Source organism: Humulus lupulus, chromosome 1, assembly GCF_963169125.1.
Source record: "Humulus lupulus chromosome 1, drHumLupu1.1, whole genome shotgun sequence".
NCBI lineage: Eukaryota > Viridiplantae > Streptophyta > Magnoliopsida > Rosales > Cannabaceae > Humulus > Humulus lupulus.
This window is the reverse complement of record NC_084793.1, coordinates 34181330-34200694: the sequence shown is the minus strand read 5'-3', so window position 1 is coordinate 34200694 and position 19365 is coordinate 34181330.

The window sequence follows — 19365 nt, the reverse complement described above, 5'->3', positions numbered from 1 at the left end:
TAAAATCTCGTCAATAACGAGCAAACACAGGCTTCCGGACCAAGTCCTAGCCTCTGGGACATCAAATCCTACTAAATCGGGCAGTAGGATCAATCCCGAACCCTAAGGTTTGAGTTCTCGCACTCAAAACCTTTATCGGCCAGAAACCCCCATTTGCGCCACGACGCACCCAATTAGGGTTGCGATGACCCACCATTTAGAGTCGCGACTCTCACAACTAGAGAGCCCAGGCTCAAAACTCTCAGGACCAGGGCCGCAGTGCAGACTATCAGGCGTCGTGACGCTACCTAGCTTCAAGAAATCGCCAGACGTCTGAGTTCATGAGGGTCGCGGCGCCCAAGAACAGGGCCGCGGCACAACCCCGCGAACTCAGCTTTCTCAGTCCAAAATCCTCTAAAAAAAATCACCCCAAATCTGTACCAAACTCACCATTCGATCACCCAACATCCCTATAACCTCCCGGGCTACAAAACTCGCGGTTTCGATGGATCAAAAACTCACCAAACCGTGAAATCAAATTCAAAACTCAAGAAACTTAAGAAAACGGAAACTCAGAAAATCAAAGCTTAAATTACCTCTGATTCTGTCATTTTCCCGCTTAATCCTCCAGCTATCAAGCTTCTAATCTTCCCTGGAATCGTTATGACTCTAACCTTGCTTGAATCCAAGCCCTAAAACTCGAGTTTCCTTCGAAAATGCAATAAGCGGTAAAAAGAAGAACGGGAGGGAGAGAGAAAGTGTTTGAATGTACTTTTTTGTTTTGTCAGGTTACTTCGAACTCAAGTAACCTTAAGTAAGACTCAAGGCTTGGGGTCCCAAAAATGTCCCTGAGGGTAAAATAGTCAAAAAAACCCCATAATTCTCTCCTGATCTCACTAACTCCAAATATATCCTCATATATATTCATTCTCATTACCCAATAACCTGGTAATGTACTAAATACCCATAATACCCATTGACTCACCCCGAATCAAGTATTGGTCCCGTTGTGACTTTCCCGCTAACTTGCTCCCTAGGACCGCCTCGTGCCGAGTAACCCAAATATATCCACATAATAATGTGGTCTCACACATATATCACATATATGTCAAATATACTCATAACAGGCCAAATTACGAAAATTGTCATTCTGATAAGAAACGGGCCCACATGCATATTTAATACACCTAAACATGCATATCAAGTCATATTATAATATAAATCACATAATGTTGTTGCTCAAAATCTCACCAAGGGAAAATATGAGATTGATGCCATGAAGCCCCCATTTACACGACATAGAAGCCATGGCCTCGCTCGGCCACGCTAGGCCACCCGGACGCGAGACGCCAACGGCCTCGCTCGCCCAGTCAGGCACGGACACCATTGGCCTCGCTCGGCCACGCCCGCACACCAGGTGGCCTCGCTCGGCCACGCCCGCGCACAACAGGTGGCCTCGCTCGGCCACGCCCGCACACCAGGTGGCCTCACTTGGCCACGCCCGCGCACACCAGGTGGCCTCGCTCGGCCACGCCCGCGCGCACCAGGTGGCCTCGCTTGGCCACGCCCGCCCGCACCAGGTGGCCTCGCAAATATGGGCACGCGTCATCTAGGCCCGAATGGCCTCGCCCATGCCCACGGAGTGGCCTCGCCATCTAGGCCCCGTGGTGGCCTCGGCCATGCCCACGGAGTGGCCTCGCCATCTAGGCCCCGTGGTGGCCTCGCCCATGCCCACGGAGTGGCCTCGCCATCTAGGCCCCGTGGTGGCCTCGCCCATGCCCACGGAGTGGCCTCGCCCATGGCTCCAGAGTGGCCTCGCCATTTAGGCCCAAATGGTGGCCTCGCCCATGACCTCATGGAGGTCACATCTGCAGCACACTCGGCCTCGTGAACAGCCAAGAGAGCCGCGCCATCAATAAGCCTTCCAAGGGGGCCTCGCGAAGGAATGAGAGCTACGTCACCTAGTGGCCACGTGAGTAGAGCCATGCACCAAGGGTCCCATTCCTTACACCTTGAGACCCCTATGCTTAGAGGCTCCAGTACGAGTCGAATGGGACATACTTGTACGACCTAGTACTGAGTACGGACACCGGTATCAGTGGGACTGCTGGGATAAGAGTTATGGCCCGTACGCCTACGGCCAAGGGTCAGAGTCGACACCACTACCACCTGCGCCACTATGCCTGCCACCACTCATCAAACATGGGTACAGACAAGTATTGGAGACATCCTCCTGACACCTGCTCCTGTACTGGATGTACGACCACAACCTCTGAAGCCACTCCCCTGAAATAGTACTTATGTACCACTTGGTCTCCTGGACCACCATGTACCTAAGGCCATTAGAGCCTACTATAAAATGAACTTGAACACCACCTGAAAGGGGGTTGGAAAATTTTACTGTAGCAAAGGCTTGAGTGTGAATGAAAGACTGAATTCTCCATTATTGTTCTATCATTGTTCTTGAGTGATTGTTTAAGTTTCTACAGCTTTTCCATTAGAGATCTTGACTTGATAATTTTTCCAACTCAACTTAGTTGACGAGTTCTCACCGTCAACACATAATCATACAATGATACACACATATATCATATAAGCACATAATTTTCCATCTTGGCTGTAACGTCCAAAATTTCCTAATAAGGCTTAAGGCCTTGATTAGGGGGTCGTGATGACAAATTATGGAATTATGTGATAATTATGTGACTATGTGAGTCATATTATGATATGACTTGATATGCATATTTTGGTGTATTAAATATGCATGTGGGTTCATTTCTGTTTAATTGGGCAATTTTCATAATTTGGCTCGTTTTTGGTATATTTGGCATATATGTGATATATGTGTGGGACCACATTATTATGTGAGTATGTTTGGGTTACTCGGCATGAGACGATCCTAGGAAGCAAGCTAGTGGGAAGTCACAACGGGATTCATACTTGGCCCGGAGTGAGTCAAGGGTTATTTTGGGTATTTAGCATATTACTGGGATATTGGGTAATGGGAATAAATATTTGATGATAAATTGGGAGTTAGTGAGATCAGAAGGGAATTTTGGGAATTTTGACTATTTTACCCCGGGGAGCGTTTTTGGGACCCCGAGCATTAGGATTTGCTTGAGGTTACTTAAGCTCGAAGTAACCTGTTAGAATTATGAAAGAACGTTCTCTCTCTCTCTCTCTCTCTCTCTCTCTCTCTCTCTCTCGTTCCCTTTTCGACACCAGTTCGCATTTTTGAAGGAAACTCGAGTTTTAGGACTCAGATTCAAGCAAGGATCGAGGCATAGCGATTCTAGGGAAGATTAGAAGCTTATTAGCCAGAGGATTTAGTTGGGAAACGACTCAATCGGAGGTAATCCAAGTTTTTAAGCTTTTATTGGATTTTATGTTTTGATGAGTTTTTGGATGGTTTGAGACTTGGATTTTAATGATTTTGGATAATTTGGATGTTTGGGAACTTTGATTTTGGGATTTGGATATGTTTGGATAGTGTTGACCCTGATTTTGGCCAACGGACACGGAGTCAAATTTGCTTGATGTGGACAAACACGTTGGAAAGAATATGATGATGAAATAATAAAGAACACAAGAGTTTATAGTGGTTCGGCCCCAGGATCTGGTAATAACCTACGTCTACTTGAATTGTTATTGATATAGAATTCAAAGGAGTGATCAAAGAACTAGGGTTCAATGAGTTTCACCAACTCTGAAGAACAATACAATATGTCAAATAGAATCACTCTAGTCTCAAATAATTCGAAGGCCAAAAGTCCCTTCCTTGAACTATCTTTCTCTATTTATAGGCTCAAGGGGGATTACATTCATTTGTTACAGATATTCTTTCCTAAATAATAGGATACTCAAGAAATCATGGGAGTCAATTTCGGGATTGACTAAGATCTTTATAAAAGTATCATGAGATACGCGGAACCTGCGACCATACTGGTCGCAGGTAAGCTTCGACTGCCTTTTGCTTGTAATATCTCTTCTGGTCGATACCCTAGCAGAATTCCGCCAAGTGTCAGCCACGTGTCCAGAAGTCACTTGCCACGTCATTCGTGCCTGTTTTTTGGATAACATTTGCCCCCAAGTTTATTTATTACGAGCAATAAATAAACTTTTGAGGAAACGACCCTTCGGTTACCCCACCATACCTGTCAGAACACTTCGTGCAATCTTGGAAAAAGCAACCTACCCTTGTCTAATCACGGCTTTTCGCTTCCCAAGTAACCGTTTCGACGGCTTTCACCCTTCCCCATACTTCGAAAAAGGGGAAGCTGATGATTACTCCCTTTTAATGCTTACGGACAAAAAAAATATATATATATATATATAGCCTCTTTGAAGTCTTATTTTTCTATTTACGCAAGCCATCACTCTTTCAAGAAACCCTAACACCAGAGCTCCTGTTTCCCTCTGAAGACCGTCCTTCGGCGTTTTAAGATTCAGCCCGTGAGTCCCTTTTACGCCCGGAAAATCTCTCAAATCTCCAAGATCTTCATTTTGGTAAGTTTCTGGACTCTTACGCTTTATATTTTTGTCGTGCATGCTTCTGTAGACCGACTGTTGGGTTCATTCATTTCTGGGTTGAAATACATGTCAGTAGGGGGGTTTAATAGGTGATACTGAATGTTGCGTGATATTTCTATGTTACTAGGGAGTTACGAGTTAGATTGATAGTTAAGATCATGACCTTAGGATGTAAAATTGAAGTGAAAATTCGATTTTTATGATAGATGAAAAACTAGGTTTTTCCCGCCCTAAAAGGAGTTGAAAAAGCTTTTTCAAAAAACGTTTTGCTTTCACTTTTGATCTGTTTATCAAACTGTTCGCGTGAAAAAAAATTAGTTTTTTGTTAGAATGCTACTGTATAAAAGCTTAACTTTTATACTCGACCAGCGTTATTCTAAAAAACTTTCAAAATTCTTCATCCTCACCTCCCTATTCTTCTGTTTGCAGACTTTAATGCTAGATTTGTGGGGAGGTGAACGACCCATTGATGACGATCTTCTTGCCCAGCTGCTCGAAGGTGAAGAACGACCGACCGACTGAGTTCACGAGATTCCATTTTCACGATCTTCTTCTAGACCTCGTCCATCACCACCTCAAATGGCCCGCTCTAAGTCCTTAGGCAAGAAAAGACCTGACTCCGAAAACAGTCCAAACTCTCCTGCCCAGCCTGATTCACAGGCTAGGGTTCCCTCGACCAGTGGTCGAGAAAATGCCGCCCCAGACCCTCGTATCCAAGTTAGGGCCCGCCCTCGGCATCAAAACCTTCCTGATGTCGAGTGGTATCTCTCCCCCACCAGCCAAGTGACTCCTCGGATGCTTGTCAATTATCGCAGGAAGTATCCTCTTACAGGAGTCAATCTTACCATCCCAGCTGCTGACCAAAGAGCTAACCTTCCCGGGGGTGCCTATAGCGCTTGGTCCAGATATCACATAGAGGCGGGGGCTATCCTTCCTCTACATCCTTTTTACCAGGGGGTGGTCAACTATTTTGGTATCGCCCCCTTTCAAATTACTCCAAATGGATATAGAATGCTGGCCGCACTCTATATCCTGTATAAACTTAAAAAATGGCCAAAACCTATCCCTCATGAGGTCAATTTCCTCTTTGACCTTAAGTCCAACCCTCAACAATACGGGACGGGCTTCTTCCATCTCTGTCACTAGGAAATTAGCCGAACTTTCCTGAGTGACACTACCCATATTTCCAACGTGGGGCAGTACAGTAGGGAGTACTTTCTCACGCCGAATATAACTACGAACAACCTGGCCTTCGCTCGTGGAGGTAAATGCTTCTTTCACTGGTCGCTACTTTTCCTTAACAAATTCTCCTGAACCTTTCAAAAGTATACTATGCCTTTCAGGACCATGGTTACGTCCGAACCCAACACCAGACATGGTGTTGAGGTCAAACGCACTGGCCAGGATGGCAGACGCAGATAAAAGCGTCAAGTCCCTGGTCACTGATAAAAATCTGAGGCTATCTGGCCTCCTGGCTCCTAGCCATGAAACAAGAGGACCTGTGGTAGCAGATGCTACGGCCGAGGGGGATCCCGAGCAGCAACCCCCAGCGTCTCCTCCCCGAAGGAGGCCAACGGGGGTTACGATCAGGGAACCCACTGACGTCCCTTCAGCAGAGAGGCCTTCTGCGACCCAAGGCAAGGGGAAACAAAAGGCAACAGAGTCTGTCATAGACTTGGATGAATCCTCAGATGAAAACGGTATTGTTATTTTACTTTTAAATAGCTTGCCAATTCCCTGTCACTTGTTTGACAAGGACGTCAATTTTATGTATACTCCAAATCTAGGGCCAGACTTCTTCGTGCCAGATAGTGAGTGTATGACTAATAGAGTCAGTAGTATAGCGACCAGTAGTTGTAGCTCGGGTATTAAACTTTGTGACCTATTTTCTGTTTTACCAAGAATTTTCATCTGCCTTTATCTTATCATCTGCATATTTTTCTTTGTACGTAGAGATGGCTACTCCCAACGTTTTCGATCTGTACCAGGCTCAAGAGGAGGCAGAGGTCCCCCTGGTTCGACGAAAGACATCCAGGAGGCATAATGGCGAATCGAGCCAAGGACCTCCGGCTAAGAAGGGTCGAACAGAAGATCCTTCCAAGGATGCGCCAACTGGACAAGCCCCTGCTCAGCCTTCTGCTCCTGCTGAGAAGGAGGCTGCCCCTGCTGCCAACCCTCCGCCTGCGGCCCGAAGGGAGCACACCCCGCAAGCAGAGCTTCCTGGGACCAAGCTCTCGAACCGCTCCCTGTGATCAGCCAAAGATCGCCTTGCCCATATCTTGAAGCACGACCGTTGCAGGGAGGCAATGGCTGAAGCTGAGAGCATGGGGGTTGACCAGATCCTCAACAGGGCTCTTAACGAAGTGGCCAGTGTAAGTATTTTTCCTCTTGGATTTTACTTCTCCTTTTTGTAGTATAGTCTAACTTTTATTTCCCTGACTGCAGGCCATGCTGACAATAACTGCCGCTCGCACTCGTGCCCTAGCTACCATCGATCAGGCTCGGGCAAAGGCTGTCGAGGAGTTCCAGGTGAGAGCCACCGAGGAGCTTCAGCCTGCAGAAGCCAGGCACGTTGGGGAGTTAGAAGTGGTTACTCAGCAGAAGGATGCTGCGGTGGCAAAGCTAGCAGAGGCTGAGTCTTCTAAGGTAGCTATGAAGAAGCAGAGGGATGAATACCAGGATTCCAGCCGAACCCAAAATCGTGAAGTCAAGAGGCTCAAGGAGGAGCTCCTAGATAAGGACAAGGCCATAGCTGTTCTTGAGAGCCAGGTGGAACAGCTGAAGCTTACCAATGCTAATAATCTGGAGAGGTACAAGAATGCGACACTTCGGTGTTTCTGCGACTTTTGGAAACACAACCGGGGTGCCAATTTTAACTACCTTCCAGAAGATGCCAGGAACGTTGAGTTGGCCCGCTGCACTGCTCGATTGGCTGAAGAAGAAGAAAGAGCAAGGGTTCCTGCTTCCCCAAGCATCCAGCCGGCCGCTGACGCAGAGGAGGGAGGAGTTGTTGAGAATGCGGCCAATCAGACTGCTGAGCAAGACCCTCCTGCTCCTTAAACTTATTTCTTTTTTTTTCTTCAATTACACGACCCGTGGGTCGTGTTGTAAAGACAATTTTTACTTTTAAATTTGCTGCACGGGCAGCAAACTTTTCCTTTTACTTTAAACAATTACATCCAAGCAGTGATGCTTGCGGTGTAAAAGAATGCCTTATGATATTATAATATTTTATTTTTATTATAACATCTGTTCGCATGACCGAACTTAGCATAGTACTTTGGCTTGACTTAACAAAATATAAATTTTGAAAAATACTCTAAGTACCGTAGCATGCTTTCACTCATTTTGTTCATGTGTTTACATACCTTTTGGTATGCTTTGCTATCGATGTACCTTATATGCCCCCCAAGTGATCGAGGAGCTTTAGGTCCTTGGTCACTTGCCTTGACCATGACCTGTGCGAACATTACTGCTCGATAGTAAAAATAACACTTGTAATACAGCAAAACAACACACGTAATGAACAAATACTTGTAAAATAAATTTACAAAGGTTGGCAAGAATGACTGGCTGCGCACAGTCCCTTATAATCTTGTATTAAAATGGACTAAACATGTCTTTACGAGTGTCTTAAAAAGATCTTACACTTATAAGCGATTAGCCATACAACGTGGTTAACCCTTTTTCGAAACTTGTAAAAAGTAAAAATTAATACAAGCCAGTCCTTTAAAAAGGACTGTTTATTGGTAGTACTTGCGCAGGTGTTCACCGTTCCAATAGCGTGGAACGAGATCTCCATTTAAGCGTGCAAGTTTGTAGGTGCCCGGATGAAGGACTTCCTCAATCTGGTAAGGTCCTTCCCAGTTTGGTCCGAACACTCCAGCAGTGGGGTCGCGGGTATTCAAGAAAACTCGTCGTAGCACTAGGTCACCGACGTTGAATTTCCTTTCTTTTACTTTTGAGTTAAAATACCGGGCGACCTTTTGCTGGTACGCAGCGACTCGAAGTTAGGCTCATTCTCGTATCTCCTCAATTGAGTCTAGGGACTCCATCATTAGTTGGATATTCTGGCTATGGTCGTATGTAATGCGTCGATGTGAGGGGGAATCTAATTCGACGGGCAACATAGCTTCATACCCGTATGCTAAGGAAAACGGAGTATGACCTGTTGCTGTTCGATGAGAAGTTCTATATGACCAGAGGACTTCAGGCAGCTGCTCTGGCCATGCTCCTTTAGCATCTTCAACCCTTTTCTTTAGGGTGTCCTTAAGCGTTTTATTCGCTGCTTCGACCTACCCGTTTTCTTGTGGATGCGCGACTGAAGAAAAGCTTTTGATAATCCCGTGCCTTTCGCAGAAGTCGGTGAATAAGTCACTGTCAAATTGGGTGCCGTTGTCTGAGACAATCTTTCGAGGCAAACCATATCGGCAAACAATGTTCTTGATGACAAAGTCAAGAACTTTCTTGGTCGTTATGGTAGCGAGTGGTTCAGCTTCGGCCCATTTGGTGAAGTAGTCGATTGCAACTACTGCGTACTTCACTCCGCCTTTTCCCGTTGGCAGGGATCCAATTAAGTCTATACCCCATACTGCAAAAGGCCAAGGACTCTGCATCTGCTTTAACTCGTTTGGGGCTGCGCGTGGGATTTTGGAAAATCTCTGCCACTTATCGCACTTTCGCACAAACTCCATTGAATCTTCGTTCATAGTCGGCCAGAAATAGCCTTTCCTTAGAATCTTTTTCGCCAAACTTTGCCCCCCAGGGTGATCCCCGCAGAAGCCTTCATGTACTTCCTTCATTAGCTCTTTAGATTTCTCTGGTGTAATACATCTGAGCAACGGCATGGAATATCCCCTTCGGTATAGAACACCATCGACCAGTATATACCTAGCAGCCTGCCTTTGAAGAGTTCTGGCTTTGTTTTTATCTGCTGGTAGTACACCATTTGTCAGATACTCCAAGTAAGGCGCCATCCATGTATCTTCCATTCGGATTTCCATACTGGTTTTATTTGCTCGTATGCTTGGCTCGCTCAATCTTTCTACTGGCACAATATTCAAAGTGTCAGCATCTTTTGCGCTCGCGAGTTTGGCTAAGGCATCTGCATTCGAATTCTGATCCTGGGGGATTTGCTGGAGGGTATACTTCATGAATTGGGCTAACAGGTCTTTAGTTTTGTTCAAGTAGGCCACCATTTTTAGGCCTCGTGCTTGATATTCCCCTAGGACTTGATTCACTACCAGCTGTGAATCACTGTAAATATCCAGCACCTTTATACTCATGTCTTTTGCCATTCTTAATCCAGCGAGGAGTGCTTCGTATTCGGCTTCATTATTCGACGATGTGAAGTCGAACCTAATGGAGCAATGAAATCGATGCCCTTCTGGCATTATCAAGATCACTCCTGCTCCTGCGTGAGATTCGTTTGATGACCCATCTGTGAATAACTTCCACGAGGGAGCTTCATCTTGAGGCTCAGGCGCACTAGGCTTTTCGCACTGCTCGCTGTCCGGGAGTTCGGTGAACTCTGCAATAAGATCAACCAAGACTTGTCCCTTTACTGCTGCTCGCGGTGAATATGTAATATCGAACTGCCCCAGTTCAACTGCCCATTTTAATAAACGCCCAGCCGCCTCTAGTTTTTGGAGGACTTGCCGAAGGGGCTGGTCAGTTAAGACTGTAATGGGATGGGCTTGGAAGTAAGGACGTAGCTTCCTTGAGGCCAAGATTAAACAGTATGCTAACCTCTAGATGGGAGGATACCTCAGTTCTACTCCGATTAGCCTCTTGCTTACATAGTAAACCGCTTTTTGTACACCTTCTTCCTCTCGTACTAGTACCGCACTAGCAGCAACTTCAGTGATCGCTAGGTAAATGAACAAAGTTTCTCCTTTGATAGGCTTTGATAAAATAGGAGGTTGTGCCATATGGGCTTTCAAGGCCTGAAAAGCTTGCTCGCAGTCTCCTGTCCATTCAAATTTCTTGTTGCCCCTAAGTAGATTGAAGAAAGGGATGCACTTATCCGTTGACTTGGAAATAAATCTACTTAGGGCTGCAATTCTCCCGGTTAAACTTTGTACATCCTTGATCTTCTCTGGCGATTTCATGTCGATCAGGGCTTTTATCTTTTCGGGGTTGGCCTCGATTCCTCTTGAATTAACAATGAACCCCAAAAACTTCCCTGATCCAACTCCGAAGGAACATTTGAGAGGATTTAGTTTCATCTGGTACTTGTTCAATACATCGAAACACTCTTGCAAATCCTTCACATGTCCTTCTGCCTTTTTAGACTTTACTTGCATGTCGTCCACGTATACCTCCATGTTTACTCCGATCAATTCTTTAAACATGTGGTTAACTAACCGCTGGTAAGTCGCACCTACGTTTTTCAGTCCGAAGGGCATTACCTTATAACAGTATAATCCTGTATCGGTCCGAAAGCTGGTGTGATCCTCGTCAAGGGGATGCATGCTGATCTGATTGTAGCCTGAGTATGCATCCATGAAAGAGAGGATCTCGTGTCCTGCAGTAGCATCGACCAACTGGTCGATCCTTGGGAGTGGGAAGCAATCCTTCGGGCAGGCTTTATTGAGATCTGTAAAATCCACACAGGTTCGCCATTTGCCGTTAGGCTTGGGAACCAGTACTGGGTTAGAGACCCACGATGGATAAAACGCCACCCTGATGAACCCATTCTCCTTTAATCTCTCAACTTCTTCTTTTAAGGCTCTCGACCGATCCTTATCGAGCAGCCTTCTTTTTTGTTGCACGGGTGGAAAACTCTTGTCTATGTTCAGGACATGGCTGATAACTGCAGGATCTATCCCAGCCATGTCTTTGTGCGACCAGGCAAAGACTTCGAGGTTCTTCCGCAAAAACTCCACCAGTGCATGCTTCGTGGTTGGTTCTAAGTTTTTCCCGACCTTCATGACTCTGGTCGGGTCTTTCTCGTCAAGTTGGACCTCTTCCAGGTCCTCGACGGGTCCAACGTTTTCTTCACTTTGGGCAACACCCTATTTGGTGACTTCATCACCGAATGGGGCTTGTGTATCAATTTCCATCTGCAACCTATCTGGGGGAGTGCTATTTGACGTTCCCTTCTTTGCCTTCGTGACTGAGGTGTTGTAGCACTCCCTAACCTCCCTCTGGTTTCCCAACACGCGTCCTACCCCTGCGTCTATCGGGAATTTCATGGCTAAGTGCCACATAGAGGTGACGACCCGTAGATCAACCAGTATAGGCCTCCCAATGACGACATTGTACGCCGAAGGACAATCGACTACTATGAAAGTAGCGAGTAATGTCCTAGTAGCAAGCGCTGTACCTGCTGTCACTGGTAGTCTAATTGACCCTGCGGGGGCGAGTCCCTCACCAGAGAAGTTGTATATTGTTTGGTTGCAGGGTTCCAAGTCCTTAACGGACAACTTCATGCGTTCCAGCGAAGACTTATACAGGATATTCACCGAACTTCCTGTATCAACCAGCACTCTCTTCACCATCATGTTGGCCATTTGGATATCCACGACCAGCGGATCGGAATGTGGGAACCGGACATGTTGGGCATCGCTATCAGAGAAGGTTATTTCGCCTTATTCTGACCGAGCCTTTTTCGGCGCGCGGTCATCCACAGTCATCATCTCGATGTCCTGGTCGTGGCGCAGAGTCCGAGCATATCGTTCTCTGGCCTTTTCGCTGTTTCCCGCGAGGTGCGGGCCTCCACATATGGTTAACAATGTGCCAGTTACGGGGTCAGGCTGCAAAGGTGGCGAGCGTTGGCGTGTGGGCGCTTGCTCGTTGCCACCTGGAGCTTCTCGTTGGGAATTTCCCGAGGCCCATATATATCTTCTCAAGTGTCCTTGTCTAATAAGGAACTCGATCTCATCCTTCAGCTGGTTTCATTCGTTGGTATCATGTCCATAGTCGTTATGATAACGACAAAACTTGGTAGTGTTTCTTCTCGAAATATCCTTTCGAATGGGAGCAGGTTTCTTATAAGGCACGCTGGAACTCGTGGCCTGATAAACCTCTCCCCGAGACTCAATAAGGGCAGTATAGTTAGTGAACCGAGGTTCATAACGGTTACCCTTGGATCGTTTATTGTCAGAGGTGGAAGGCTCGTTGTGTGGCCGTTTCCCCCCATTCTTGCCATTGTCGTTGCCGTTCCCGTTGCCTTTGCCTTTGCCGTTGCCGTTGGGCTTGGACCCATTGGCGGCTTTGGCGGGCTCGGCAGTCCCCTTGTCCTTGCTTGGGGGCTTTCCTTCGTTGGCGATGGCGTCTTCGAGCTTGATGTAGCGATCAGCTCGATCTAAGAATTCCTGGGTAGTTCTAACCCCATGTTTTCGGAGGCTTTCCCAAAGAGGCGTGCGGCGCTTAACCCCCGCGGTTATGGCCATCATCTTGCCTTCGTCTCCCACTGCTTTTGCTCCAGCAGCTGCTCGCATAAAGCTCTGGACGTAGTCCTTCAGTGGTTCTCCATCTTGCTGGCGTATTTCAACCAGCTGGTTTACCTCAGTCGAGTGCACACGACCCGCGTAGAACTGTCCGTAAAACTCCTTTACGGACATTTCCCAAGAAACTATACTTGCAGGAGGGAATTTGAAAAACCACTCTTGGGCGGCATCAGAAAGTGTTGCAGGGAAGATCCTGCACCGAGCGTCTTCGGACACTTTCTAAATGTCCATTTGTATCTCAAACTTGTTAACGTGAGATACCGGGTCACCATACCCATCAAAGTTCAGAAGCATAGGCATTTTAAACTTGCTAGGAGTTTCTGCCATAGCTATCCTCTGGACGAAAGGAGTACCTCTTCTCCTATCGTGGTCGATATAAGATGTTCTTCCCCCGACCAGCTGCTGCACTTCCTAGTTGAGGGCATCTATCTGGGCCTATACGGCGCTAGGAATCGCCGTGGCCTCTGGAGCTGGGGGGACGTTCTCGTCTCGTCGCTCCCGGCGACCATTGAGTACGTCTCTTAAGTGCTCGTCTCTCCTCCGCTGCTCGCTAGCTCTGAGCCGGTTGAAGACGTTATTTTGTCTGGGCTGCCCCCCAGCGTCCCGTCTGTCGGGTTGGTCATCCTGAGGTGGCTGGCTTCTACCTCCACCTCTTTCTTCATTCCTCCGACCAGCATTTCCTCTGCTTGAGTCGGCCTCGTTATAACCATGGCTGTCTCTGAATCTTGATTGGCTATGGTGGGATCGACTGTTCCCTCGATTGTCTTCCCGGGCTGGAACCTCCCGAGCATTAGAGGGTGGTCTGCGTTGGTCGTTAGGTCCCCGTGCATTATCATGCCGTGGGGGGCCTCAGACCGCAGAGCCTAACTCTGAGTTCCTCCTGTTACCAGGAGGATGCTGTCCTCTGCTCGAAAGATTAGGCTCGTCTCCCCTATGGCGTCTAGGACTGCGAGGCTGCTGCCCGACCCTATTCTGCCTCTGCTGTGGGGGATTGCCGCAACCATCTTGGGATGGAGGCTGTGCGTCAGGGTCTCCTAGCAGGACATCGTCCTGAGGCGCCGGTGGCTGCTCATGCCTTTGTGGGCTCGAGGGTTGGATAGGCGGGCTAGGATTGGGACCCCTGTGGGGTGGTCCATTCGCGGGTTGATCAGGCTACGAGGTAGGTGCAGCCTAATTCCTAGCCAATTGTAAGGCTGCCTCGAGGGCTGCCATGGCCTCCCTCTGCGACGGTCCATCTCTGCCTGCCTTTCACTCAGCTCCAAGCGCTGCCGTTCAATTTCTTGTTGCTGCCGCGCCATGATTTCGGCAGCACTTTCCTGGCCGGCCCTCAGATTAGCCAGCTCCTCCTGCAATACCCCTAGGGTATTCTTCAGCGTCGCGTCGTCCATTTCTTCCTCATCAAATTCCAAATGTGGCTCATCCTCAGCCACGTTGGGAGGAGGAGGAGGCAGGTTAGATGGTGCAGCGTCGGCCGCCTGTCCAGTTTTCCTGGTAGTTTTCGCCATTGATCTTTCAACGATAATGTATCAAGCTCTCAATGAAAGCACCAGAATGTTGACCCTTATTTTGGCCAACTGACACGGAGTCAAATTTGCTTGATGTGGACAAACACGTTGGAAAGAATATGATGACGAAATAATAAAGAACACAAGAGTTTATAGTGGTTCGGCCCCAGGATCTGGTAATAACCTACGTCCACTTGAATTGTTATTGATATAGAATTCAAAGGAGTGATCAAAGAACTAGGGTTCAATGAGTTTCACCAACCTCTGAAGAACAATACAATATGTCAAATAGAATCACTCTAGTCTCAAATAATTCGAAGGCCAAAAGTCCCTTCCTTGAACTATCTTTCTCTATTTATAGGCTCAAGGGGGATTACATTCATTTGTTACAGATATTCTTTCCTAAATAATAGGATACTCAGGAAATCATGGGAGTCAATTTCGGGATTGACTAAGATCTTTATAAAAATATCATGAGATACGCAGAACCTGCGACCATACTGGTCGCAGGTAAGCTTCGACTGCCTTTTGCTTGTAATATCTCTTCTGGTTGATACCCTAGCAGAATTCCGCCAAGTGTCAGCCACGTGTCCAGAAGTCACTTGTCACGTCATTCGTGCCTGTTTTTTGGATAACATATAGGTTTTTGGAAGGTTTTAAGGGGGAGAAGACGTAGGAAATGGCTGAGTTCGTGGTCAAGTCGCGACCTGTGTGAAGCCAAAGCCAGGAGGGCTCTGCCTGGGGGGCGCACCGTGACTCAAGAGGGGCCAAGTCGCAGCTCGCACCCTGAAGCCCAAGTAGAGGCTCTCTGTCGGGGGGGCAAGTCACAACCCGCCTGTGTAGTTTTGCCCAGATTTGGTTTTTAGTCATGGGAACTTAACTCTAAGGGCCTGAGATCGATCCTACTACCCTGTTTGGTAGGATTCGACGTCCCGGAGGCTAGGATTTGGTCTGGAATTATTTATTTACTCATTTTTTATGGGATTTTATATTATGGTTGTGACTAGGTTATTGCTAGGGGCTTGGAAACAAGATCGTGCTTGAGGGTCGTTTATTGGTAACCTGTGCTTGGACCAAAGGTAAGAAAACTGCACCCAGTATGTGATGCATGTGATTATGGCATGGCATGAATATTGAATATGAAATTTATCAGAGCTTGAGTCTCTGTAATTTTGCATGATTATGATTATGCTTGTGATTATTGGTAAAGCATGTTGAATGCCTTATATTTGGATGTTGGAATGTGCATGATTATAATTATGCTGGTGATTGTTGATGAGGCAAGTTGAGTGCTCTATATATGGACATTGATTGCATTGTAAATGTTTGGCAGGATGGCTTACTTGTGAATGGCACTGACTTATTAGTCAGGGAACGACATTGGTGTTTAGTATTGATCGTGAAGATCTGACTTATCAGTCATGATTAGCAATAGTACTAAGCACTGGTCGTATGGTATTGGCCTATGAGTCAAGAGCAACATTAGCGTGTTTAACGCAGGCCAAAATGATTAGATCTAATCAATATGAGCATTAAATGCTTGACCGACCTATTGGTCGAAGAAAACTAAAGCGCTTGTCTATTCTAAAGGCTAGTTACTTAGAGTCAGGGATAAAAGGCTCAGGTGACTGAAACGTCACATGGCTTGGGGTGCGGGACCTCAGAGAGACTTATCAGCCATCTACCCCAGAGAGACTTGTTAGTCATCTACCCCAGAGAGACTTATTAGTCATCTATTCAGAGAGATTTATTAGTCATCTACCATAATCATTTGTCTATACTTGCCTACATGCATGAGTAGGGTTATTACTGCTAGGCATGCTTTATATGATTTTGTGACTTGTTGTTAACTGCTTATAAGCATGTTTAAGTTTTTTTGCTGAGCCTCGGCTCACGGGTGCTATGTGGTGCAGAAGGTAAAAGAAAGCTAGACCATCCTTGAGTTGGAGAGCTTAGGTGACAATGTGTACATATGCGGCTACTCGACCACCACGACCGAGGGTTTAAAGAGGAACTAGGGTTAAACCCTATTTTTGCCACTTAGGTCGGTAGGTTGTAAATCTTTTATTTTAATTAACATTTAAAATATATTTTGGGATCCCAATGTATACAGTAAATGTTTTAGTGAAGCATTGTATCTTTAACAAAAAAATTGAACCTTAAATCATTAATCACATTTAGTTACACGATTATGGCCAAATGACTCGTTTAGCGAGTTTAGCATGGTTTAAAATGCATAGAGTAACGATCCCTGGGTATTAGGGCTTTACATTGGCCCCCCTAATCAAGGCCCTAAGCCTTATTAGGTAATTTGGGATGTTACAGTTCTGATTCCAAAAGCTTTTCCCATTGGGTTTTGAGAATTTCAATGGACTTTTTGTTAGTGTTGTTGTTTGAGACAACAAGAACCTCATCTTTTTGGTTTTGCTTTCGAGCTTCCTCCTTAATTCGAAGGCGAGTGATTAAACTCTCTAAGAAAAATTTCCTTAGTCTTATGCTTGAGAACATTCTTAAAAAAAATTCCAAATAAAGGGTAACTTGTTAATCAAAACAATAACTCGAAATTGTTCATCAAAGGTCATACCTTCTAAGATAATCTCATGCATAATTTTCTGAAGCTTATGGGATTATGCCCACAGGTTTGTTGTTTGCAATCTAGTACTTCAAGTAGTAGCTGACTGCATATTTACCTCTGTTTCAGACCTTTCTAGCACATAAATGCATTTTTCTTGTTTGTCTCACAATCTCGTAGAAATAGACAAAAATGAAAAGAAAAAAAAAGTTTATTTCTTTTTGAACCATGTGTTTTGTAAAATTGCATGTTTGGATCCTGTGTTTTATAAAATGGTTCAAATAAACTCCTAAACTCAATTTTGGTCAAAGTTTTTGGAACTAAAATCACAAATAATTCATCAAACAAACAACTCAAAACAAAAATACAACAATTCTGCTTAAGAACTGTGTTGTTATATTCAATTTTGTGTTCATCAAAATCAGGTTTAAGGCCCTATTTGAATCATTTAACAAAGGACATGGTCCAAAAAGTAATTGTCAAAATATAAGGTTCAAACAAGTAATAAGACAAAATATATGATTAAAAAATGTATAAAATGAAAATGGGAGGAGTGTTGGTCATGCAAGAATAACATGAGAAAGAATATGTCTTGGTTAACTGCTTCATAAAAAACATTTTTACGTAAAAAAATAAATTAGTCAGCTCAACTAGGATGCAGTGGTGTGCGTATTCAATTGAGCATAGACTTATCTTCTCTCTTGTCTACAAATGTAAGTACCCATTTAGGGCACAACTCGAAAATTCTAGTCACCATTCTATATACACATGCAAAGAAGTGTTCAAAAATATTGTAAGATACTGAGGAAACTCAAAAAATGACACTTTTCATTTTATTTTAATAATTCATATACAAGGATGTAGTTGGTAAAAATTTTGTTTTTGAAATTTTTAAACACAAAAATAGAAAAATAATATTATTTTTGTTTCTTTATTTTAAAAAAATAAAAATATGTTTGGTAACTATTTTTGTTTTTTATTTTTAAAAATAAAAAATAATAAACGCGTTTGATAATTTTTATTTTTTGTTTAACAATATGAGATGTTGATTTGAAGAAAAGAAGAAGAAAAAAAAGTCAAAAACAATTTAAATTTTTTTTGAAAGTTATAAAATTCTATTTTCAAAATTTAATGGATTTTAATTAAAAATTTTAAAATAATTACCAAACACAATTTATGTTTAATTGTCAAATTTTTAATTAATTAAATAAAAAATTATTTTTGTAAGTGTTACCAAACACCACAAAAGTTCCAATAATTTTAATTGTACTAATCATGGAAAACATATCCAAAAAGTTATTGACAAGTCACTTTGCCCCCTTAGAGTTCAGAGATTTCCCAAAAATACTCCATGATAATAACTATTTAAATATCATCTTAATGCTGATACTAAGATATTAGTAAAGTCGGACAAACTAAACATAAATGAAAAGGAAATAAAAAAGAAACTCACCAAAATAATATTCCTTAATTTAAACATTTTTTTAAAAGATTATTTTAAACATTAATATCACACAAATAGTTTTCATTTTTTTTAAGAAAAAGAGAAAAAGACATCATAATCTCCGTGAGTAACGTGGATAAGGTGATATTTTGAGACTTGGCTAACAGAACAGAAGGGACAAACAAAAAAAGCAGAAATGATGCCTTTTTATGTATTTTTTTTATATAAATGAAAGTTGTATTTGAAGATTCCCTTAATATATTACTATGATTTAAAGTACGTACTATAAATACCATAATTAATTATATTAATATTTTGGCCCAAATCTTAATGGGTCCAAATGCAACGTCTAATACCAGAAACAGAGAGAGGAAACTATGCCCACAGCCCGGATCACCTTTCCCGACCCACCTCTCTTCCTTCCTTCTTTCCCAGTAATTAATTATATATAATTTTAATTATTAACTGTACTGCTTATAATTATTATTTTTTTAGTTATATATTTTTTTTATAAAAATAAATTAATAATATATTATTTAGAGAAAGTGGGGGTCAGGGTCAAGGTCAACGACAGGTATGGGTGAAGGATTGACCCGACAGTGTTTCCTTACCTTAATTACTTTTGGTTGCTTTCTAAATATTAATCAATGCTGGTACACGCATCACCCTTTTTTTATTTTTATTTTATATTTATTTATTTATTTCAATAATAATGGACAAATCTTTACAAATGTAACAATTATTGTAGCACTAGCCATTAAAATAAATAATTGAACTTTGTAACGTAAATTTTAAAAGGTCAGTTACATAAAAAACTTTTCCTTTTAAGGACAGTTAGCAAAATAAAAATAATAGTCAGATTATTTTATTTTTAATGCTCAT